The following is a 24,385-nucleotide window of genomic DNA, read 5'->3' as shown; positions in this document are numbered from 1 at the left end:
AATGCTCTCTGTGCCCTTCCCCAGCCCCACTGCTCTTCCCCTGAACACCTCCCCAGTTTTATGCCTATTATGCCTTTTTCCTTTGTAATCTTGTCATTTATTTATAATATATTATAATAAATATGTATTTACTATAATCAAATAATCATAAAAAAGTAGTACATTCAGTAGATATAATAAACATAAGCACTGTATATAATAAATATAATAAAATGCTGCAAATACATACTGCATACTTCCTCAACCTTTTGGTAGCCCTCTCTGACTTTTATCCCAATCATGACTGTAGTCCCCAGACTCAGGGTGCTGAGAGGAAGCTGCAGACTGATCATTTTCTTTTTTACTTCCTTCCTTCCTTCCTTCCTTCCTTCCTTCCTTCCTTTCTTTCTTTCTTAGTTGTGGCCTTTGTTTTATTTATTTACTTGTATGTGGTGCTGAGGATGGAACCCAGGGCCTCACACGTGCCAGGCGAGCGCTCCACCACTGAGACCCAGCCCAGCCCATCTTCACTGTTGCACAGAATTCCATGGCATGGAGACACTGGGGTTCATTTCCGTCGTCTTGTTGGAGCACATTTGGGTTGCTTTCTAGCTTTTGCTTCTAGGCAGAGCAGGGGTATGCATGAGCCTAGTTGTCTCACTTGGTGTTTGTGAGGGTTGAGTCAGAACTTCTCCAGGACCTGGGCAGGGTCCTAGGGAATGAATGCACAGGTGACTTCAGTAGATGCTGCTGATCAGTTTTCTAAAGTGGTGGTGACTTTCCACACACCTGCCTGCGGTAAGAGTTCCCCTTAATCACCTTTTAAACCTGCCAGACAGATCCAGGTCAATCGTCATTAAGTGAGGTTAGGTTTTCATTTCCCTGATTACGCACCTGGCATTTTCTTTTACTTCAAATGCATGTTGGCAACGATTCCTGATCAGAGCCGTGAGGGCTTCCTCCTCCCATCTTGGCTGCAGAGGGTGCCATCATATGACATTCTCCTGACTGATTGCACCATTCCTTACGAATGGACACCTAGTGGCCTCCAATCTTTAACCATTGGGCAGCACGTGACTGGGGGTGTGGAGAACAAAGTGCACCTGCGCCCGAGGTGTGGGTGGGCAGGTCTGGACCGGGAACCTCTTGAGCAGTTTAGATGGAAGACAGTTTGCTTTCTTCTATGGCCTGTGCCTGCTTATTTTCAGCAAATTTCTTTAACTCCTGGAGCCCAGGGTCGGAGCCTCATCCACCTGCTCTCTGCAGGGCCACCCTGTCCCATTTGCCCTGCACCCCCACCCCTTTCTCTCAGATGATGAGTCTCAAAGGGGCCGGGGCAGCACATGCGCAGAAACAACCAAATATAGGACACGCCCTGGCCCCCCACCTATGTGCTGTGCCACCTTGGCTGAATTCTCTGCCCTCCCTGAGTCTCAGCTTCTCCCCACCATGAAAAGGTCAACAGCACTTACTTTTCTGGGGCTGGGAGTGGACCAGGCCAATGCTACTGAACCACTCTGTTCATGCGCTGGCTCCCTTGTCATCCAGGACCGTTCTAGTTCTAGGAAGCTGTGATGAAGCTGGAGGCTCTAGGGCTCCTGGAGGAGGCCCAGCAGAGCCCCAGATGGAGGGTTGCTTGGGGAGGGGATATTTGAGCTGCTTCTGTCAAGTCAGGCATCACTGAGGCAAGTATGAGAAAGGGCATTGATGGGTTGGGAAGTGAGAATCCTTGGACAAGACACCAGGCAGCCAGACTCAGGAGAGAGGGTGGAAAGGTTGGGATGTGCTTGGGGGCCGCTGAGTAACTGGGAAGATGTATTGGGTAAAGGATGTGGGACTTAGAGCCCTGAGTGCCTCTGGGGCTCCCTCTTGGAGAGCTCCGTGGGCAGAATGGGGTCCAGGGTGGGCCCAGGCTTCGCCATAGTGCCAGCAGTTCAGATGCCCGCTCCTACCTGAACTTGACAGCCATACTTGACAACTGCTGTTTTCATCTGCCTGGGGAGGTGCAGCCCAGGACAAAGGGCTGTGGGGTTCAGCAGAACTGGACCCCCTACCAGAGAGCTCAGTAGCTAGTCTGGGGTGTTTGCACTGGGAGAGAGCATGTTGGGGGGTGGCACGTGACTCAGACCAATGCCCTTTTCCAACTCAGCTGTGACCTGGTAACCTGCAGCATGGGATTCCCAAGGGCTGGGTGCCAGTGACATTGCCTGTGACTAAGCAGCATGTCCTCCAGGGAGTCTGGAAGCTGATCTGGAGAGTGGGAAGCCATGACTTCTACAACAATCACGTTCAACTTAGTGCTTGAAACTCGTTAGTCTCTAACTCCCAACAGACCAGGTAGATTGGAGGCATTATGATATTATCATGCCTCTTTCAGGCCCAGGCTGAGTCTCAGAGAGGTTGAGTAACTCAGGCAAGGTCACATAGCTGGGAAGTGGCGGACCTGCACAATTACACACTCTTCTGGGTGAACAGCTGGAATTCTTACGTCCGATTCTGGAGTCCCACTCTCTTCCTCTTCCTCCTTTTTCTTTATTCTCTCTCTCTTTCATAGATATTGCATTTAAATGGCTCCAAAATCAAAGGACACAAAGGATATGCAATGATATTCCTACCCCTATTTCCCAGTTTTCCTTCCTTGGAGACAACTAAGGGTGCTAGTCTGTGATAATTAGTTTTAGAACATTCTCTGCTCATATAAATAGGTATATTCTATAGATAGTCTTCCTTGCTTTTTTTGTACTGTTTTGGTCAGTTTTTTACCTCACTTAGTATCTCTTGGTAATCTTTTCACATTGGCTCACAAAGATCTTTTCCTTATTCTTCATGTAGCCTGTTTATTCAAGCCCCCTCTAACTAGCAGATATTTGGGGACTTCTGACCTGCACAATTACACACCCTTCTGAGTGAACAGCCTTGTGCTCAGGTCATTTGCATGAGCAGGTGTGTCTGTCATGTGATGCTCTGGAAGGGGAACTGCTGGGCACACTTGGTGCCATTCATTACCTTCTCCCCAAATCTGTCCATAGACTTCACCAAAAAAATGATTTTTCCTTCTACAAACGGACTCCCCTACGTGTTCCTCTGATTGTCCTTTCTCCTGCACACTGAGGCTCTCTGGGCTCAGGTCCCGGCTTCTGGACTCTGCAGGGAGGGGACAGGTGGCACTCCCCAGCCATGTGCCCAGCACAGTAGGAGGTCACTCAGCATGGTGAGCAGCACCCATCTTCCTCATGTGTCACCATTTCCTTAATTGGTCCTCAAACAGCCTTGTGTGAGCCTGGCAAGAATGACCATGCCCACTTTACAGGTGGGCAAGCTGAGGCTCCGGAACAACCTGACCTGCCCTCCACCTTGAGGCCGAGGAGGAATCCCAGGGCCTCCAGAGCGGCACAGCCCCTGCCCTGGGGCCACACCGCCTCCCAGTGGCAGCTGGGCAGCAACTAGCCCAGGCAGGAAGGCTCCTCAGCCTTGTTTGTCATTCCCCAGTCACAGGCTTTGAAATCGGCTTGTTTGTTTGCCAACAAAGATCAGAGAGATGGAACGGGTGGCAACGTTTGGGGTCCGCGCAGCTCCTCCGTTCCTCCCACCGGCAGGGGCAGGCGCAGACGCCCCCCCGCCGGGGTGGGGCGCGGGTGAGGGCGCAGGAGGAGCGGAGCCCCCCTCAATGCGTCCCCGCGCGGCCCTCGATGCAGGGCAGCTGACAGATCATCTCTGCTCTGGTGGCTGTCGAGTTGCCATTATTCCAGAGACGACCGGAAGGTCCTCACGCATAGAAAACGAGCCGTCACCTGCAGCTCAGTGCCGTGCGTGCGACAGGCACCATTTGCGCTCTGAGCCTCTGGCTTCGATCCCGGTGCCCACAGGGTCCTTCCCGGCGTTTCTCAGCGTGTTGGTGCCTAGGCAGCGTCTCAGGACGCAGGCGGCTCTCTCCTGCCTGTTATTATAAAAATGAAAAGGGTTTCCCCAGATGGAAAACGGCTGCGCAGCTCCATGCCTGCAGGGCTCCGCCTTGTTTTTTGGGGGGGGTGTGTGTGTGTGTGTGTGTGCTGGGGATTGAAACCAAGGCCTTGCGCATGCGCACTCTACCAACTGAACTATATCCCAGCCCCTGGGGTGCTGCTCTTGGTGTCCCTGTGACTTTCAGCTGCCACCTCATGGTGGTTGGTCCTGCCTGGGTCCTCAGTGGTTCTCTATCCACTTACCTCCCCAGCGGGTGTGGCCCTGGCCACCTGCTTCTTTGACCTCCTCTTCCCCAGTACTCGGCTTTCCCTGTCTCCCCACTCCATCCTCAATCAAGCCAGAGCTGTCCAAAGAAGCCAGTGTTAAACCTCTTTCTAGTTAGATCCTGCTCTCCACCAGCACCATGGTGATTTTTTTGTTTTCTTTTGTTTGTGTGTGTGTGTGTGTACCAGAGATTGAACCCCCCGGTGCTTAACCACTGAGCAACATTCCCAGCCCTTTTTATTTTGAGATCTTGCTTAGGGCCTCACTAAGTTGCTGAGGCTGGCTTTGAGCTTGCAATCCTCAGCTTCCTGAGCCACTGGGTTTACGGCATGTGCCACCATACCTAGGGTTCACTGTGTATTTTACTTCTTATTTTGCGTACCTCTGTCTACCCCCCTAGCACATGAGCCCCACAAGGGCAAGGACTATATCCACTGCTCTTTTCAGCACCTAGAGGAGTGCCTGGTACACAGTAGGTGCACATTTGTTGAATGCATTTCTTTCCGAGTGTGGAGAAGGCTCCGAGAGCCAAGTTTACACTAGTACCTAGGAAAGAAGTGGAGGGCGAAGTCACTTTCTATCCAAGAGGCTGGAGGAGGGTTATGTGTGTGGGGGGGGGGGAGGTGGCGCCAGGATGAGGAGGACAGACTCCAGCTCTTTGCCCAATTAGCTGTTCTTAGCTTGGGAGGTGATTTTGGGAGTGTTCTTCATTCTTGAACCCAAATTACAGGATTTACCTTTGCTAAATGGTTGCTTCCTCCTGTCTCAGTTACCTAAGGTTTCTAAGCAGATGATTGAATGGAACCCGCCCCCTGCCCCGTCACCTCCTAAATCTAAAGCCAGGGGCGACCCAACCCATCACCTCTTCCAACCCCTGAATTTTGCAAGCAGAGAACTGAAGCCTGGATGGGGTGCTGGGGGGTAGAGGCCGGCCTTCAGCCCAGGCCTCCTGCCCTGCAATTGTGTCTGCACCACAAGCTATGCTGCTTCACCCTGCTGCCACATGCAGTCATTTGCCCAAATATCCTCACCCCTAAAAGAGACAGAGAAAATGTGTAGCACAGCCCACACTGAAATGTGCTGTTGAAGAGGTTGACGGATGTAACCCAGCCCCAGGGTACCCAAGGGATGTGCTCACCATGTGGCAACACAGTTCTCGGTGCTCTACATGTGGCACCTTGTTGAATCCAGTGCCAACGCCAGAGGAGGGCACCGTCACTGTTACCTCCCTTGTATCGGGGCTCAGGAGGTCACATACCCACACACACTATAGGAAGTGACAGAGCCTAAATCCAAACCCCGCTGGGCTCCAGAGCCCCTACTTGCGTCTTTACTCTCTGTCTTACATTCCACACCAAGTGGCTTTTCCAGACAGTTGGAGTCAGCCTGGAAGAATTCAGTCCTTCTGCAACTTTAATTAATTAATTTATTTTGCGGTTCTAGAAAATACCCAGAGCTTCCCACATGCTAGGCCAGCCCTCTACCACTGAGCTACAGCCCCGGCCCCTGTCCTCCTCTGACACAGGATGAGGTGTTCTGCTCGAGGAATTGGATGCTGGCTGTATATCCATCCTAGAAGTCCCAAGGGAGGCAGCCGTGGAAGGGGACCCTGTCCCAGTTAGTGCCAGGTGCTTCTGTATGTTTGTTCTCCTCAATTTCCACAATGGACCTAGGACCTAGGATCTCAGAGCTAACAGGTGGCAGAAGTAGGACTTGAAGCCACACTTTTCTACTCAAGAGACTCCCCCAAGGCTTGTGTTAAACAGGATGTGACTGAACAGTGTTTCTGGGTCGTGAGCCTGGGCCTCAAAGTCATCTCAGTATGTTCCAGCTGAGGTTCTTATACTCTTCCTCTTACTCCTTGAGAACAGAAAAAAAGTCATGTAGACTGGAGTTTCCACTGAGATGGGTAACAGAATTTGAACCAAATTATCACCAATTTTTTTTTTTGTACCAGGGACTGAACTCAGGGGCACTCAACCACTGAGCCACATCCCCAGCCCTATTTTGTATTTTATTTGGAGGCAGGGTCTCACTGATTTGCTTAGTGCCTCACTGTTGCTGAGGCTGGCTTTGAACTTGTGATCCTCCTGCTTCAGCCTCCGGAACCTCTGAGAATATAAGCATGTGTCACTGCACCGGGCACCCATTTTTGACTCCAGAAAAGAAGACAACTACTTTGCCAAGCCTTAAATCAAATACATTTGTGTGTGTGTGTGTATGTGTGTGTGTGTGTGTATGTGTGTGTGGTGCTGGGGATTGAACCCATGGCCTTTACATGCGAGGCAGGCGTTCTACCAACTGAGCTATATCTCCAGCCCTCGAATACAATTTTTAAAAACCAAATTGTCTACAGTATGCCATGCTAGACATTTTGGTTTTTTTTTCAAAGATCAGCATATTAGTGTGAGGTGTCCAGATAGAGGCAGACCAGTGTGGACTGAAGGATCACCTAGGAGTGAGGGCTCTTGAGTTCTGGGTCTGGCTCTGACTTGGGCTTGCTGTGTGACCTTTAGCAGGTTGCAATGACTAACCAGTTTTGAGCACATCTTGAGCAGAGTCACCTTCTTTCCCTGGCCCTCTGTTTAAGCACCCTGGAAATAAAGGGCAGGGTCTGATGAGTCCTGAGGTCCCCTCTAGATCTGAAGGTCTAGGATAGGAAATCAGGTTCTGGGATTGAGATCACTGGTGTTCAAAGCCCTGTTTCATCACTTACCAGCTAGTAAATGAGCAAGTTAGACAGGTTGCTTAAGTACTCTGGGATTTAATTTCTTCATATGTAAATCAGAGATCAATAATAAGTCTGTCATAGAGTTGCAAAGATAGAATGAGAAAATTCATGTAACTTGCTTGGCCTGGGGCCCAGCACAAACTCAAGATGTGTTCAAAACTGGTTAGTCATTGCAGTGATGAGAGAGCTCTTTGTATGGTACTGAAAATAAATAAAGAATGAGATCACAAGAATCAGACCCTCCACAGATAGTTACTGAGCACATATTCTTCATTTGGGATGAACACATCAGTTTGCTCCAAAACCATTCCCAGGCCCTTCTTTGCCATTGCATAACACAGAGATTGAAACCCAGATGTCTTCTCCCCCAGCCTTTTTCTGCCATGTGAACCACGTTTTGGCTATGAAATGTAAGCTAGTGGGTGCTTCGGGGAAGATTTTTGTTACCTGCTAAAATGGACAATCACAGGAGGAAAGCCCTTGCAGCCTCTTCTACTGCTTCTTACCTTAAGTGTGAATATGCTATTTAGAGCTGTGGCAGCAGTCTTATGACCACGAGGCACAATCACAAGGAGAAAAACTCCAAAGCTGAGGATCTCCTAAGGCTAGAAAGAGTCTGGGTCCTGGGTGAATTTGCTGAACAGACAAGCCCAGCTGCAGTGGCTGCTGGATTTCTCACTCTGTGAAAATACAAACCATATTTGTTTAAATCAGGGTCAGCTTCTTGTTCCTGGTAGGTGAGTTCACCCTATCTCATGCACCACTCAAACAAACAAACAAACAAACATTAAGTTTCCACTAGTGCAAAGCACTATTCTAAGCATTAGGCTTGCGAGAAGGGATGAGACATCTTTCAGGTTTTGTCGTCTATTCAGATCCTTGTTGTTTTATTGCAACAAAAATGTAGGAGGTGGTCCATTGGAAGGCTTCATGTTAGCACAAGGGCACAAGGCAGATGGCAGACTTCTAGACTGGAAAGACTTTTAGCACTTCTCCAGCATCAGCCTTGCTTACAGTAGATGCTCAACCAATGCTTGGTGAAGCTGCCCGCCCTATGCAAAAGATGATTGTGTGCCTATGTCCTTTTTAAAGTTCAGTGTGGCCGTGTGACTTGCTTTAGCCGGTATGATGTGAGCAGAACTGATACATGTCAATTTCAGGTGGGGGCATTAAAGAGTTACTGTAGATCTCTACTCTCTCTTTCTGCTGCTGCCATGGCACAGAAAGTTCAGTTGATGCCCTGGCCATAAAAACACATCATTGTGAAACTCTTTGGTTGCAGAAGATTAATTGTTCCTGCAATATAACCTAGCTGAACCTAATGTAATGAGTGAGTGATTAATTAAATGAATGAATAGTGGCAGTGTCAGGAATGTATGAAAAGGCTGGCACGGGGGGGGGGGGTCGGTGCCAAGGCAGGGATGTTTGAGGCAGATAGAGTTGGATCCACAGTAGAAGCTGCCCCTTGACCTCTCTCCCTTCTTCTGGAAGAGTCTGTGTCCCGCTATGGTGGCTGTCCCAGCCTCCGCTGCAGCTAAGGCATGGACATGTGAGCCCCTCCCAACTGGCAAACCCTGAGGGAAAGTCTTCCCAAGGGCTTTCTAGACAGGATGCTTCCTAAATAGAAAGTGTAGACTTTCCTCACAGCACAAGCCACTCCATGTTGAGTTTTCTTTTACTTAAGGCTGCAAGTAAAAGATACAGCACTGATAGCTGCAATGGTGCAGTGGTCCCTGAGGGAGACAAGGAGGCCCTGGACAGAGGCCCTGAAGGGACAGGGAGTTCGGGAGAGCTGAGGAAAGCTGGGAAACAGAACCAAAGGGCCTGGTGAGTGATTTGGAACAGGGGCTGGGCATTGTGGAGCGCAGAACAAAGATTCCTAAAAACCCAGACACCGATGCACGTATGTGGGGGGCCCTGTGGAAGGGACAGGTGCTTAAAAGAAATTCAGCTCTGTCCAAGGACCAGAGTGTGCAGTAGGAGCTGGGAGAAGGGAAAGGAGGGTGGAATCAAGAGGCCCAGTGGAGTCAAGGAGGCCGGGTGGGGGGAGGCTGGAATTGAAGAATGGCTGGGCTCTCTGGATGGATGGAAAAGATCATACTAGTCCAGGTTCACCCTTCCTAATGTAGCTGAGGCCAATTTTTATAGCTGGTACGTCACAGATAATCTTGTCTTGCAATTTTCACTTTTAACTTTGTTTCAACATTTTTCATCTATTGAGTGGAAAGGCATTCAATACCAAATATACTTTGAGCACAAACATTTAAAATATGGCTACTTACTGTGTCACTAGCTGTATCATTAGGTATATCATTAGGTATAGCCGTGAACTTGGCCCGTCACAGGGGCTGAGGCCCTTGGTAAGCAGACAGAAGGGGCTGCTCATGTGCTCCTCAGGGACAAAAAGGCACAATCCTAACAGAGAATACAAAAAGATGGTCAGTGGGGTGCTAAGAACTTACCTCCCAGTTTGGACACCGAAGGTCTGAATCACTGAAAACCACGACACAGTATCAGAACAAAGAAGAGCACTGTCTTTCCATAATCATGTAAATGTCATTTTACTTCTCTGAATCTCATTTCCTTGTCTATAAATGGATTTTTAAAAATCTCTCAGTATTGCTGTGAAAACCAAATGAAATGATTCTGTGAAGGTCTCTGAGAACAGATTAAGAAGTTTTTTGTTAATTAGTGACATACAGCTAACACCTGTATTGTCACTTGTAGTTCTCAGGAGTCTTCTCAAGCTCCAGTGTGCGCGTGACTCACCTGGGCTCTTGTTGAAGTGCAGACCCTGATTCAATAGGCTGGGATGGGCTGAGACGCTGACGCTGCCCACATCACACTTTGAGTAACGGCAATTTGCAAACCTGAACTTTCTGGTAATGCATTCCCAGCAGACTTCAAGTCACCAATTTGGTCAAAATAGACTGTAGCCTTTGCTGTTCTACAGGTGATAAACTTGAATGATGCAGATTTAGAAGACAGAAACGAGGGTCTACACCAGAACTAAGCATGCTGGGTGTGTCGATAGATATTACTTGGAGAAGATGTGGTGACATACATTTAGTGAACTTTGGGGCAAGGGTTATGATGCTTTCTTTCTCATATAAGTAACATAGAACCCAAACAGAAATAGCTTAAATAAAGACATTTTCTTTTTCTCCCAATACAAGAAATCTGGTAGCAGAGAAGTCCCTCGGGCAGTTAATCTAGTGGCTTGATGACATCATTAAGGACCCAGGTCCTGTTCATTGTCTTGCTGTGCCATGTATGGCATAGTGCCTGGGCCTCGTTAGGCCAGCTGTCCTCATAACTGTGGCGAAACAAGCACCACATCCTGATGGTGGTAAAGGCAAAGAAAAAAAGGGCTATTTTTTCTTATTGGTCTCTTTTTTTCAATTGTCACATTCTTAGTTCCAGAATTTCCATTGTGATCTTTTTATAGTTGCTGATTCTCCCCTTGGATTTCCTATCTTTTCATTCATTATGAACATACTTTCATTTATGTTCTTGAACATGGTTATAATGGTTGCTTTAAAGTCTTTGTCTTTAATTCTTACATCTGGACCATCTTGAACTTGGTTTCCGTTGACTTCTGCTTCTCTTTCTATGGGTCCCATTTTCCTGTTTCTTTTCATGTCAACTACCTCTGGATGGTATCCTGAGCATTGTGTCTTTATAGTGCAGGGACTCTGGATTCCTTTCATTTTCCCAATGAATATACTGCTTTTTGTGTTTGTTAACTTGGCTGAATTCTCAGACTGGAAATGCTGTCTCCCCTCTGTTGGATAGGAGCTGAAATCTTAATTTAGATCTTCTAGACTTGGCTGTGCTGCTTGGAGTCTATACCACACAGGTGGGGTTCAGTGATGTACAGGGTCTAGACACAGAATCTGGAGTTACCTGTTTATGGCTTCATCTTTGCAGGGTTTCCTGTCTCACTGTCCAGCTTTGTGGTCACCAGAATTCTGTCCTCTGGTTTTTCATGCCAGGACTACTGTGGGCTTAAACATTCACGTAACCTTTGCTGGTGGCTTTCCTTAGGCAAAAAGCTCCAAGAAAATAAAAACAAACATCCAGTGCTATTCCCTTCCTCCAAGCTTTGACTGCTCCCCAGTATCCATGCTGTTTGGATCTTTCTCAAGTGTTTTCATAATTGCGTTTTATAATTTTGTCATGTGGGAGGTTTTGGCCCAATGGGAGCTACTCAGCCATCACTGGATGCAGAATTTTTGTGAGTCTGTTTTCAAAGAACAAAGACAGCTTTCTCATAATCCCCCAGCAGATTTCTTCTCTTATTGGCCAGAATTGTGTTTATCTGCTCTTTTTTTAATCTCCCTTGTTCCAGGGCCTGCTTTCCCTAAAGGACATAGCTGCCCCAAGAATGTAAACAGAATTAGGATTTGTTTAACCAGGAAAAAGGAGAAAGAATAAGCCAGAAACCAAGGCAAACTGCCACACAGAACTTTTTAGTGCCTTTAATATGGAGGATGGCATGGTGACTCTCCAAGGGCTTGTCTTTCTCTCCCTAGCTCTTGTGTGTGTGTGTGTGTGTTTTTCCTGGGAATCAAATCCAGGGCCTCTCACATGATGCTAGGCAAGCACTCTACCACTGAGCTGCATTTCCAGACCTTTTACTTTTTTTTTTTTAATTTTGAGAAAGGGCCTTGGTGAGTTGTCCTGGCTAGCCTTGAATTTGCAGCCCTCCTGTCTCAGCCTCCCATGTGCAGGTCACTGGATTGTGGGCATGCTCCACCATGGGCCAACTTCATCTGCATATTTCTGAACTGTATTCATTTGACCAATAGGTCCTTTATCCACAGAGCTTACGCAGAACCGTCTGAACTTCTGGAAGCCACAATCAATGTTCCAAAGCTACCTTTTGGTCACAATATTCAGTGGGCTTCCCTCATGACAATCTGACTAGCAGCCTCTTGTCTGAACCAATATTCCCAACTCAATACTTGTTTTGTGCATCAGAGCAAGAGTTGCTACCAAACTCAGGTGTGAACCAATGGCTGGAACAGACTCCCTGGTGACCACATATTTCTTTATTTTGGGTCAATCAACTCCTAGAAGATGGTGTCTCTTGAAAAACCCAAGGTCATGGAGTCTTTCCTTGTAACACAACAAAACATAGAGCCAGGGCCTTTGGGGTCAATTATTTAAGCTAAACTAAGCTGAGGAAATGGGGACTTTCATGGGGTTACTGTGTTGCCAATCATCTGTTCCCTGGGCCTAGGGAACTCTTCCCAAACTGTTGATGGATCCCTGAGAACAGTGTAAGTTTCATTTTAAGGAAAAACTGAAGAAATGATACAAACATAACAGTGAAGATCATTTTGAAAAAGAAAGATGGCCCAGTTGCCCCACACAGTGGTTTTCACATGCCCACCTTTTTTTAAAATCTACGATGTTTCCTTGATTCTAAAATACCACCTATTTGAAGACTCAGCCTCAATTTAGTAAAAGCTTTTTAGGGGGAGGAAAAACTCCAAACAGAGCTACCGCAACCTATTAAGAATGACTATTGACAGCAAGAAACCTTAAAATTTGAGGGTGGGGGCAGGACATGATTCTTAGACTTAAGGAACAGAGAAGAGAGAAACATTTGTTTTAAAACCAGAAGGCATTTTAAATTATTTAATTTTAAAATCAGAAACACATCTGCTTGGTTCTACATTGAGAAGGCAGAAGTATTATCAGGATTGTGTCTCCCTGCTGTCACCACCCTGTCCCCTTGCCTAGAGGACACCAACATTTTTGGTCTTTTGTGAATCTGTCAGAGGTGGCGTATGCTTATAGCTGCAAGTGGATTCTTAAATCCTTTGCTCTCTTTTACACAGATGGTGACATCACACACCCTCCTCTGAACTTTGCTTTATCACTCAAAATGTCATAAACAGAGATCCATCTCACGGCCTGACCATTTTGATTTCTTTTGTTTTTCTAAAATTACATCACAAGCATTTCTCCACCTTCCTATATCACCATTTTAATTGTCCTTTGCCATGATTCTTCTGTTTTGTGAGGTGATGGAACCACAATCTAATAACACGCTCTCTGCTGTTCCACATTTAGATTGTTTCCAGTCTTGCCTGTTGCAGAGAGCACCACAGTAACCATTTTCTCATGCGGCAAATATTCATGAACTGGAATCCTGTGGGACCAACTCATTTTAGAGGCGAGTAGCAGGAATGGCCCTGGACATAAGCAAGAATGCAGACGTGATCCTGTCCTGCAAGGGACCTCTGAGCACGGTCTGTGCTCTGCAGAGCAGGGATCTCAATGGACTTAGTGACACTCATGGGCAGCTTATTTATTGGGTTTGTGGGTTTGGTTAACGTGCATCCACCTCAGACACAGATTCAGTCTCTATGTGCTGATCATACCACTGTCCAAGTCCCCAGCTGGGCTGAATTTACAAATAAATAAGTAAAAACAAGTTAACAATTAATGTGTACCAGGACAAGTCCCTATGAGTACGTGCTTTTACAGAGGTATTATTATTCTCCCATTTTTTAATAGCAAAAACTTGCATCTAAATAACTTGCCAGGTGTGCCATTCACACGGCTATGGCTTGAGCTCAGACAACCCAGTTCCCAGACTGGCGACACTGTGCTGCCCTGGAAAAGCCAGCAGGACTCAACTGCATGTCTTGTTTTTGCTCCATGAGGCCGCCCGGTCCCTCTTCCTCCTTTAGTGTCAGCGGGGTGACCTTAGATGGCTTGCTGCTCACTCACTGGATGAGCACTTTCCCGGGTTGAGCACCACTTTTCTTCCTCTCCAGAATTGCCTGCCAGAACCTCCGAGGTTGGGCTCTCCTCCTCCACAGGGAGAGGGGTGCCCAGCTTCTTCCCTCCACACAGCCACACACTGCGAAGAGACCCCCATCCTAGAGCCAGCCCGGATCTCGGACCTCAGGAGCCCAGGTGGATGCTCTCAGCTCAGATCTTCAATCACGACCCCCTGTGCCCCACTCCATCCCATCCACCTCTGTGTCACAGACAACCCCCACAGAGGGAGGCTGTTCACCCTTCCTGCCCTCCCCAGACATCAGCAAGCCCAAACCTCATCAGCAGGGTCGCGACCAGCCCTGCCCTGGGACTGGCCCACAATGCACCTGTAATGACACTGTCTAGGAGACGCCCACTCCCCCGCCTGTTTCTAATGATTCGATTTCTTCTTAGCTGTTGGAACAAAAGGCCCCCTTCACCTCCGACTATTCCAAATGCCAGAAACAATAGCTACTGTGATCTTCCAGAGGTTCTTCTTTGTTTGCCAGAATGGAAGCCACAATGAAAACCACCCATGATTTTGGCAGTGGCAAATGGGTTTCCCTCCACCCTCAAGCCCTGTCCTCTTGTAGCCTCCTTCTCTCAGCAGTTTTATTTTTGAAATTTTACATGCATATACATAAAGAAAAAAGTTTCCCTTTTAGACATAAATGGTAGCATATTATACTTACTGCTTGGGTCCTTTTATTTCCTTCCCTACTTACCAATACATCTTGGAGAACTTTCCCTATGAGCACATCCAAATCAGCCTTATTCTTTTTTGTAGAGGCAGAGAATTACATTATGCAGCTATTCCATAATTCATTTAACCAGCTTTCCACTGAAACTCGGATTCCTTCTAGATCTTTGCTGTTACAAATGATGTTATTTAACAATCTTGTGCATACATTTGGTGATGGGGTGGGGGGCTCCTGTGAATGTTTCTGCTGTATAAATTCCGGCAAGTATTGATTTTTAAATAAACGGTGCCAAATTGCCCACCAAACTGCTGCTTTCCTATGGAGACAGAACAATAGCTTAGACTTTGATGGTTAAATTATTTAAAGTAACTGGGATTTTATTTTATACGGAGAGCATCTTAATGCCTTCCATAAACCATGAAAGAAAAGACTGATACATTTTATTATATTAAAATTTAAAACTTTAAGGGCTGGGGGGCTGGGGCTGGGGCTCAGCGGTAGAGCACTCACCTAGCATGTGCAAGGCGCTGGGTTCTATCCTCAGCATCACATAAAATAAATAAATAAAATAAAGATATTGTGTTCAACTACAACTAAGAAAATATTAAAAAAAAAAAAAAAAAAAAAAAAACCTTTAAGGGATCGGGCCACAGCTCCGTGGTAGAGTGCTTGCCTAGCATGTGCAAGGCCCTGGTTTCAGTTCCTAACATTGCAAAAATGAAAATTAAAACGTTTTGGACCACAGAAGACAACATCACAAAGTTGAAAGAGAAGCCACAAAGTGGGAGAGGATATTTGCAGTGCATTGAATGGAGCCAATATCAGTTCCAAAGTTTACACGTTATTAACAAAGACCAATTGGCTTCCCACCCAAATGGGAAGAGGTTAGCAAGCGACAAGAAGGGCAGAGTGAAATAACAGAATGACCACGTGGAATGATGCCTGGCCTCACAAATATGGTTATTTGTGGGAAATACACATTAAACACCCAGGAGGTAGTGTTTCACACCCCTCAGATTCGCAAATTGTTTTTCATCGAGTATTATCAAGAGCAGTGAGGCAATTCAACCTCAGCTAGACACTCGGGGGAACTGGTGCAGCCAGTGTAGACAGCCACAGGGCAACGCCCCGTCAAACCGAAGGGCCCGGATATGAACCAGAGTTTCTTATTCTGTGCGTTCTCCATGCTCTGGCACGTGTGGCCTCCCCGACTGGGGAAGAGACTGCCCCTCCCAAGGCTTGCCAATTCTTGGAGCTGGCAAAGGGCTCACGACAAGCCCTCCATGAACTAACCAATCAAAGTTCTCCTCTGGGAAACTAACCAATCAGAGCCCACCCCTGAGCCACCTCCTCCGGCGGGCGCCTACCCTCTGCCCTAAGCCCTGTGGCCTAAGCCCGCCCACGTCATTCCCACTAGCCAATCCTAAACTGCTCCCTGCCCCTCCAGGCCTTTCTCAACAGATTCTTCTGGGCTGTGCTCACCCCTTCTGCCTCCTGATCAAACTTGGTGAAAATGTAAACAACAAGATGTTTTATCAATGGCATTAGCCTCTCCGTGGTGTAACCCAGTCACTTCTGTAAGTTGAAACCCCAGGGGTACAACTGATACACCCACACTGGGACCAGAGAAATTCCCATACAGTGCAAAGTATGTTCTCTCTGGTGTCGTTGGCTGTAGCAAAGCACTGGAGACAACCCAAGCATCTATCATGATAAATATATTATCCCAAGGTTTCAAAAGGCAGGACTACAGAAAAAAGACCAAACCACATATCATAAGGCTAAATGAAAACAGAGTTGCAAAATAAATGCAATGTAGTCTGTTTATGTGAATGTAAAAATATTTATAAAACAATACTACATGTTGTTTATAAAATATTTATGGCTTTTTTTTTTTTTTTGTACTGGGGATTGAACCTAGGGGTGCCTAACCACTGAGCACAATCCCAGCCCTTCTTATTTATTTATTTTTTTTTTTGACAATTTTTTTTTAATTTTAATATTTATTTTTTAGTTTTTTCGGCAGACACAACATCTTTGTTTGTATGTGGTGCTGAGGATCGAACCCGGGCCGCAAGCATGCCAGGCAAGCGCGCTACCACTTGAGCCACATCCCCAGCCCCAGCCCTTCTTATTTTATTTTATTTTTTGAGATAGGTTCTTGCTAAGTTGCTTAGGACCTTGCTAAGTTGCTCAAACTTTCGATCCTCCTGCCTCAGCCTCCTGAGCGGCTATAAAAAAATTCATGTAATAAAAGTATGAAAACATGTAGCACATACCTATAATCCCAGCAGCTTGGGAGGCTGGGACAGGAAGATCACAAATTCAAAGCCAGCCTCAGCAAGTTAACCAGACCTTAAGCAAATTAGCAAGACCCTGTCTGAAAAATAAAAAAATAAAATGGGCTGAGGATGTGACTCAGTGGGTACTGGGTTCCATCTCTTGTACTTGAAAAAGAAAAGTGTGAAAACATGGACAAGAAAGATTCACTCACTAATCTGGAACCTGGTTTCCCATGGAGGAAGAGGTGAGATTGAGATCAGCAAAGAGTTCCAAGGAGGTTTTGCCTCCATCTGTGATGTTTCATTTCTTTAAAACCAAATAAATATTTGGTCAAAATGTAGTAAAATGTTACGATTCGTTTAATCTGTCTGGTGGCTACGTGGATGTTAGTTGTACTCTTTTGGGAGCTTTAATGTCTGTCTGAACTGTTTCACTAGAAGAAGAAGATACTGTTAGGCTGCATGGATGATTTCAGTTCATACAAAAGGACATCCTGATGGAAAGTTAGCAAGCTCTGTCCTAATCTCAACTGGGCCAAAGTTTGCCCCCCTCTCTCTCTTTAAGTCGTATATTTTTAATTTTTTTTTGTAGTTGTAGATGGACAGAATGCCTTTATTTTATTTGTTTATTTTTGTATGGTACTGAGGATTGAACCCAGTGCCTCAGCATGCTAGGTAGGTGCTTTGCCACTGAACTGCAGCCCCAGCCCCTTAAGTTGTACATTTTAAAATTCCTGACTTTTAGAAAAGTTTTGAACACTCGCACCTCACAGAGGATCCGCCTGTATGTTTGTTGATCAAGTATTCAAAAATTAATTTGCACACCTCAAAAGGCAAGTTACAGTTTTAGAGGGCCATTCAATTAATTGTGACAACCGTATTTTATTTTTCAGATAGGGGAGGAAAGAGAAAAGAAGGAAAATCTTCCTGAGGCACCATCGAGAGGGTTTTCTCCTAAAAGTGGATCTCTTCAGCACTTGTAATGGTCAATTTGAATTGTCAACTTGATCGGATTAAGAGATACCAAGGATTAAGAGGCTTATGGGTGTGTCAATGAGGGTGTGTCTAGGAATGTTTGGCACGTGGGATAGCCAATTGAAAGGGAGACCCTCCCTAAGTGTGGGCAGCACTGACCAATAGGATGATGGCTTGGATGGACTAAAAGTTGGAACAAGAAAGCAAGCACCTATGCAAGTTTGATTCTTCTTGAATGGTTCTTGATCGATGCTGGGATCATCGGAGGACATTGGACTCTCTGCTTCTTGATCACCATGATGTGAGCTGCTTCCCTGTGCCACACTCTCCAGCCATGATGTTTAGCTTCATTTAGAGCCTTGAGAAATGGAGCCAGCCTTATATGGACTTCTAAAACTGCGAGCCCGCAAATAAACTTTTCCTCCACTACACTTGTTCTGGTTAGATCCTTTAGTCACAGCAGTGAAAAAAACTGACTAAAACAGCACCCTTAGCTGCAAAGGAGGCTGGGGAATTGGGTCTCAGCCTTCTCAGTTGCTCTACAGAGATTCAGACAAGGAACAAGTGTGCAGGAGGCAGCTGCTGTGTAGCCAGCCATGGTTTCTGCCAGTCCTCCCCACAGTCTCAACTTGTCCAATTATTGGAACCCAGAAGCATTTAACTTGTTCCTTCATATTTGGTATATATTGGGAACAGGAAGTTAGGCCTCAGATTCAGGTTAAATATTTTTGTTAATAATATCGATTGGTGATGCTGTGACATTCACACTCTTGTATCAAGTAGCAACCAGGTTCTCCACTAAATTTCTGTTTTCAAGATGTGAGCAGAGGTGATGTACCATCTTTGAAAAGCCAACCTAAACACACCCTCCTTCCCAAGAGCAATCCCGCAAGTCTTCGAAGACCTTATGCGTAAGTCTCATATTTATGGCAGCTGCAGCCTCTGTGCATTGATTTTGGGTTGTCTTGGAATTATATGCAATAAGCAGTCTTGTTTCTTAATATGACCGATGGGTCATATGAGAAGTGAGAACTTGGTTTTAAAAAACACCTGAGAAGATCACAACACAACTCTTCAAATCAAATGCAGAAGTGTCGGGAAGTGATTCTTCCTCGATGTCATTCCCTCGAAGTTCTGAGGGCCTTGAGTGTGACACCAGGAACAAGGGGAAGTGAGCTGAACATTCTCCATGGTCTCACCCTGAGGGTCCAGGGTAACAGCCCGGGGGGCCTTCTCATGGGTACAGTCGTGGGTTCCTGGTTTACTGGCACGGAGGCCATGCCTCCCTGCAGCAGTGTTGAACACAGGCCACCGCAGCCGGGTAGAGCAGGTGGCCTTGCTTCTGGTTCACTGGGACTGTCAGGAGGACCTGGAAGGAGATGTTTGTCCATAGCCATCTTGCCTTCAATGGGACCTCGTGCTCACCTCCACCTGCCTCTCCACCCGCTTAATGGCAGTGTCCCTGTCCCTCACTCTGGAGCCATCCCTGCCACGTCTGGTTGCCAACTTTGGACAGTCTTATAAGTAAAATCACCCCCATCCCCCGCTCCCCACCCCCAGTTTCTCCAAGTCTGACAAAGGCTGCCTGCCCCTCCCTACCTTCGGGCCCAAATCCCCAAATCCTAGCATCAACTGTGACTCACCCTGCCCAGCCACCCAGCCTCCCCACTCCCGGGAGTCTTCTGTGGCAATGGCTTCACTAACTGGTCTTCCTTCAGCTGCCACCCTGGCCTGGCTGCCACGGCCCTCCTTCCTTCTCCAGCCCTGCTCTCACCTCTGTCCCAGGAGGCTCCAGGCTCCCCCTGCGTGTGGCTCCTGGACACAGCTTTCCTCTTTCAATCTGTTATTCCACCTTATCTCCAGGTCCATCGGTTCCAGAGGCTTTGGACTTTACTACTCTCTGATGACAGGCACACCACCTGCCAGGCATTTACAGCCATTATCTTTCCGCTTTACTACCGCGGAGCACAGGAATTATTGTCTCCTTAGCAGACTAGGAAAACCAGGCGTGGAGAATCAGAGGGATCCCACTGCCTGGAGACAGCGGAGCGGAGCCTTTCACCCTGTGACTCTGCGCCCCTCAACATTTCCCTCCTCTGTAAGGAGCTCATGATGATCCTTATCCCAACCCGTCCCTCCTCCCATCCTCATTAAGTCCCCCAGCCCACAGCTCCTCACACTGCTGGCTGATGGTCAGCCCACACTGCTCTCCTCCCCTCTTAACTGCCGGCAGCCTCCTCAGCCTTGCACAATTGAGTTCTTAATTACAGATTGCCTTGGACGGGGCTCTGGTTCTTCCACTTTTGTGTGCCTGTCTCTGAGCTAGGGGGCGGAGCTTCTGCTCGGGCTCAGGCCTTGCCCCACAGATTGCGGGGGGGGGGGGGGGGGCGGCTAACCTGACTTTCCCAGGAAGGGGGGTCTGCTGTTCTGAAAGCCAATGGCCACCTTGTCACACTCCCAGTCTTCATCCCAGATGTTTGCCTTGTATCTGCTGGCACGCGCAGGCACGCGGGCACACACACACACACACACACACACTTTCTCTGTTGCACACATGTCTCATCAAAAGCTCTCTTCCGAAACTGAGGTAATTGTATCAATACAAGACAGAAGATGCCCTCCTAACTGAATCCTAGCCACTGCCCTCAATGTGGAAGTCCGGTTTAGACCAGGAGGACACCAGAGCTGGTGAGGCTCCCAGGACCAGAGAAGGCATTGACCTCTCCTCCTCCTCAGAGGCTGGCCTCCATTGGAAGTGGGTGGGGACTTGCTGTCTCCACTGTAGTTCTGCCCCTGCCACTGTGGTCTGGGGGAGTGGAGAGGTGGAGAGATGTGGTCTTTCCACATTAGTGCTTAGTGGTGAAATCTGGGGGCCTTTAAAGAAGACCCATCCTCCAGGGAGGGAGGACACCCCTGTAGCTAACCTGGTCCCCACGCACCATCTCCCTTGCCAAAACATCTCTGCCCTGACCCAGGGGACCCACAGGGGACCTTCCAAGCTGTTCATCCTGGGGATTAAATATTGCCATCTCCAGCTTCTCATTTCAAAGCGGGAAGAAGAGCATCCCAAAGACTCAGAATGATCTGGATTTCAGGTTGGTTTCTTCCTGCACACTTAGAGGTAGCCTGAAAGATCAGTGAGAGAGTACTGCCCTAGAGCCAAGGGGTCTAGGACTTCAGAGGTGGAAATGTGTGGTGGTCTCAGCCCTGAAGCCAAACTTCTCTTCCTTTACAGTTTTGCCTGTGGCGATCCTAACATGAGAATGAGAATAAACAAGTGAATAAATAAAGGGATGCTTATGTAAGAACAAATAAAAATAATTATAAAGCACATCCCATAAACCACACAGCCTGGAGGAGCCAGGGAGGGGCAAGGGGCGGGAGGAGCGTGGGAGGTGGGTGTCCCACACGGGCAGCCTCGCCTCTGGGGGGAGGGGATGCTGTCCTAGAGGGAGGTGGCTTGTGACTCCTACACCACAGCAGCGCATCAAAGAGGGAGGCGCACGCGGATCCACTGGCAGAGGTTTTGCAACTGGGTGTGTAAAGCCTCTTGTGGAGGGTTGAGTGGCATCCTCCTGTTTGGGCATGGCCCTGTCAGGGAGCCGTGAACACTCCTAGGTGTTCCAGAGACAGGCAGAAGGCTGGGGAGCCGGTGCCAGAGATGGATCCAGCCAGGCAGTGAAGCCAGCCGCAGGGTCGCAGGACCAGGACCCTGCTCATGGATTTGGAGGACCTTCTGCACCTGATCCTGAGTTAGAGGCCCCTTTCCAACCTTTGAGACTGCCACCTGGCAGGGTTGAACAGGCCCGGGCGGTAGCTGTCTGAACCACCCGTGGGTTCCCCGGGCCAACCCAGTAGAGACGGCCACATTCCAGGCTCTGGGCTGGCAGGGAAGCTGACAGCGAGTTCCCACAGGGATTGGCAGGCCAGGCTGAGGCGAGCAGGCTCTGAACCGTGGTCCCTCCTTCCTGTGGAAGGCCGGAGGCTGAGGCAATGGAAGAGCAGGTGTTCAAGGGGGACCCAGACACCCCTCATTCCATCTCCTTCTCGGGCAGTGGATTCCTCTCCTACTACCAGGCTGGGGTTGTGGATGCCCTTCGGGATCTGGCGCCTCGGATGCTGGACACAGCCCATCGCTTCGCAGGGACGTCAGCAGGTGCTGTGATAGCAGCCCTGGTCATCTGTGGGATCGAGATGGGTAAGGGCTTTGTTCTGGAGGGAGGTGTCCAAGCAGAGCCTGAGGAGGCTTTGGAGATGCTTTGGGGACAAAGCCAGGCCTGGGAGGCAGGAAAGGAGGAGGTGGGTCAGTGGGACAGTGGGCAGTTTTGATGTCTGCGGGGTCACAGCCTTTGACCCGCTGGGTGAGTGTGGACCCAGCATCTCTCCTTCTCCTTCAATGTCCTTACCTGTGAGCTACCCTGTGACTCAGGGCCCAGGGTGAGGGAAAGACAGAATTGCTCTCAAATATCCTGTGTCAGAAGTCATGCCAAGGGCTGGGATAGAGCTCAGTTGGTAGAGTGCTTGCCTTGCATGCACAAGGCCTGGGGTTCAATCCCCAACACCATAAGGGAAAAAAGTGTGGGGGGGTTACAAGGAGTTATGCCAGGACACAGTCAGGTAGGGTTTTGTGGTCTCTTTTCAAATGTAAATACCTTTGGGAGGGGTGACAGGTCAGACCTATCAGGTGAGGATGGATCTTTCCCCTTTTCCAGGTGGCCGGAAAGATGTGACTTGAGGGTGGGGGCCAGGGCAGGAGGGGACCAGAGGGGAGAGACTGGAAATCAGGGGTCAGGGCAGAAAATGGAAGCTCTCACTTCACCCTCTGCCCTGCTGATCCATGGTCCTTAGAAGGAAGGGGCCACCCTGCTAACCCAGAGGGAGGACCACAGAGCCACGCCTGGAGCAGTCGCCTCCCAAGGGCCCCCTGGCCACTGGGCTGCAGCAGGGACATTTGCTCACCTTCCAGGTCCTCATGGAGCAGAAATTCTAGGAAAAAAAAAAGAAAGAAATATAATAAGCATTCAAACAAGAAAGCTTCTAATGTAATGTCAGGAAGTGATAGAATCTAGAATGAATTACAACAGGACAGGGACAGAGGATGAAGTGGGGACCATATTTCGTTTTACATCATTATTATCATTTGTTGTAATGGTAGTGCTGGGAATTGAACCCAGGGTCTCTTACCACTGAGCTGCATCCCCAGACCTTTTTATTTTTTACTTTGATAAATTATGAATTGCTGGCCTTGAACTTGTGATCCTCCTGCCTCAGTCTCCAGAAGGGCTGGGATTACAGGCTGCCACTGCACTTAGCCGGGGTCTATAAGTGGTTAGCGGGAGGTGACATCCAAGCAGTGACCTGCCGTAAAGAGAGAAACAGCCCAGAGGCTAGTGTTGGGGGATGGAGGAAGACAGTGGGAGGGGGGATTGAGGGGCATCTGGGCCAGCTCAGGTGGCCACTGCAGCCAGCTCTGACTTTATCTGGCTCCTGTGAGCACTGGCATGCTGGGATGCAGACAGCGTGGGCAGGTGGCAGAGAGCATGTGCATGTGCTCTACAGATGGGGTCCAGCCCTGCTGTTCCGGGACCTGGGACCTGGAAGAGAGTACTAGAGCTGTCCGTGCCTCCGTGTTTTCATTGTAGAAGGCAGATCTGAATATGGCTCCTTCCCAGGGCTGCTTAAGGATTCAGTGGGCTCACATGAGTGAACGGCCCATAAAAGCGCCTGGTATGTGGGCAGGCGCTTGGGACCTGTCCACTCTCTGAGCTGGGCAAGGTAGAAACTAAGTTGAGGGATGAGTGTGGCTGGCCAGGAGGACGGCTAGAGTGATTGGATTTGAAGGGACAGCCGTGAGACCTGCTGAAGGCCCAGCTGCACCGGGTGAGGAGGAAGGGGTAGCAGCCCTACCCCAGAGCAAGCAGGGCGCCTCCCTGCTAGGACCTCACTCTCTGCTGGCTAGAAGTATTTGCTTTTAGAACAGTAGCCATGCCCATTGACTGGGGACCTCGTGTGTGCAAGATGATATTTTATTTTTCACCTTTCACAAGGAATAAGTGAAAGTCAAACAACAGGAAAGTATATAGAATGGAGAGAAAGCCTCTGTTCAGTCTGCTGCCCCGAATCCCACTCCCCCTCCTGTGGCCTGTTCTGTCAGCGTGGATTGTTCCAGATCTTTTGTGTGTGTGTATGTGTGTGTGTGTGTGTGTGTGTGTGGTGCTGAGGGTTGAACCCAGGGCCTTGTGCATGCGAGGCAGGCACACTACCAACTGAGCTGTCTCTCAGCCCTCAGATCATTTTTAAGCACAGAGTTCTCTGTGAATCAGTTCGTGCCTCTGTCACCCAATGGACCAGCCTGTGACAACAGTGGGCCACAGGGACCCTTTTCACTGAAACCTGGGAACAGGCCTCCTCTCTGTGGGATCAAGGTCCAGAATGTGCGCTGCTCCTAATGATGCAAAGTTCAGGGAATGGGTGAGGTGCGGTGGGCCTCGCTCCCCCCACTCAGGGCCTGTGAGACTCATCCACGTCCCTCTAGCCTGGTTCAGGCACTTGAACTGCCGGGTAATTTACTAGTAACTGGCCCTTCCTTTGTATCAGGCGCTGTCCTCTGTCTCTGGCATATTAACTCATTCAGTCCTCACAACAACCTCTGCAGTGCAAACGGTTATTATCCCATTTTATAGAGGAGGAAACTGAATCACGAAATGCTC

At 48.3% G+C, this 24,385-nt stretch overlaps 1 long non-coding RNA gene across 12 annotated transcripts in view; it reads right to left on the bottom strand.

Annotated features, from left to right (window-relative positions):
• Positions 1–344: 344 nt before the first annotated feature.
• The window catches only part of LOC124107612 (uncharacterized), a 33,632-nt gene continuing 9,591 nt past the window's right edge, over positions 345–24,385 (bottom strand). Inside the window, exons 1-6 of one of the 12 annotated variants that reach the window (XR_009228760.1) lie at positions 22,635–24,381; positions 20,072–21,856; positions 19,450–19,594; positions 9,220–19,044; positions 7,444–7,617; positions 345–3,916 (exon numbers count right to left, since the gene is read on the bottom strand). This is a non-coding gene — a long non-coding RNA (uncharacterized LOC124107612). Of the gene's footprint in view, positions 3,917–4,863; positions 6,067–6,954; positions 7,618–9,219; positions 19,045–19,449; positions 19,595–20,071; positions 21,857–22,634; positions 24,382–24,385 lie in introns of those variants that run through there. The other 11 variants (XR_009228759.1, XR_009228761.1, XR_009228762.1 and 8 more) reach the window with 11 other exon arrangements.

This window comes from Marmota monax, unplaced genomic scaffold (assembly GCF_021218885.2).
Source record: "Marmota monax isolate L192 unplaced genomic scaffold, Marmota_monax_Labrador192_F-V1.1 WCK01_AAM20220418_F8-fsc00789, whole genome shotgun sequence".
Lineage (NCBI taxonomy): Eukaryota > Metazoa > Chordata > Mammalia > Rodentia > Sciuridae > Marmota > Marmota monax.
The sequence above is the reverse complement of the archived record's forward strand: the minus strand, read 5'-3'. Positions and strand labels throughout refer to the sequence as shown.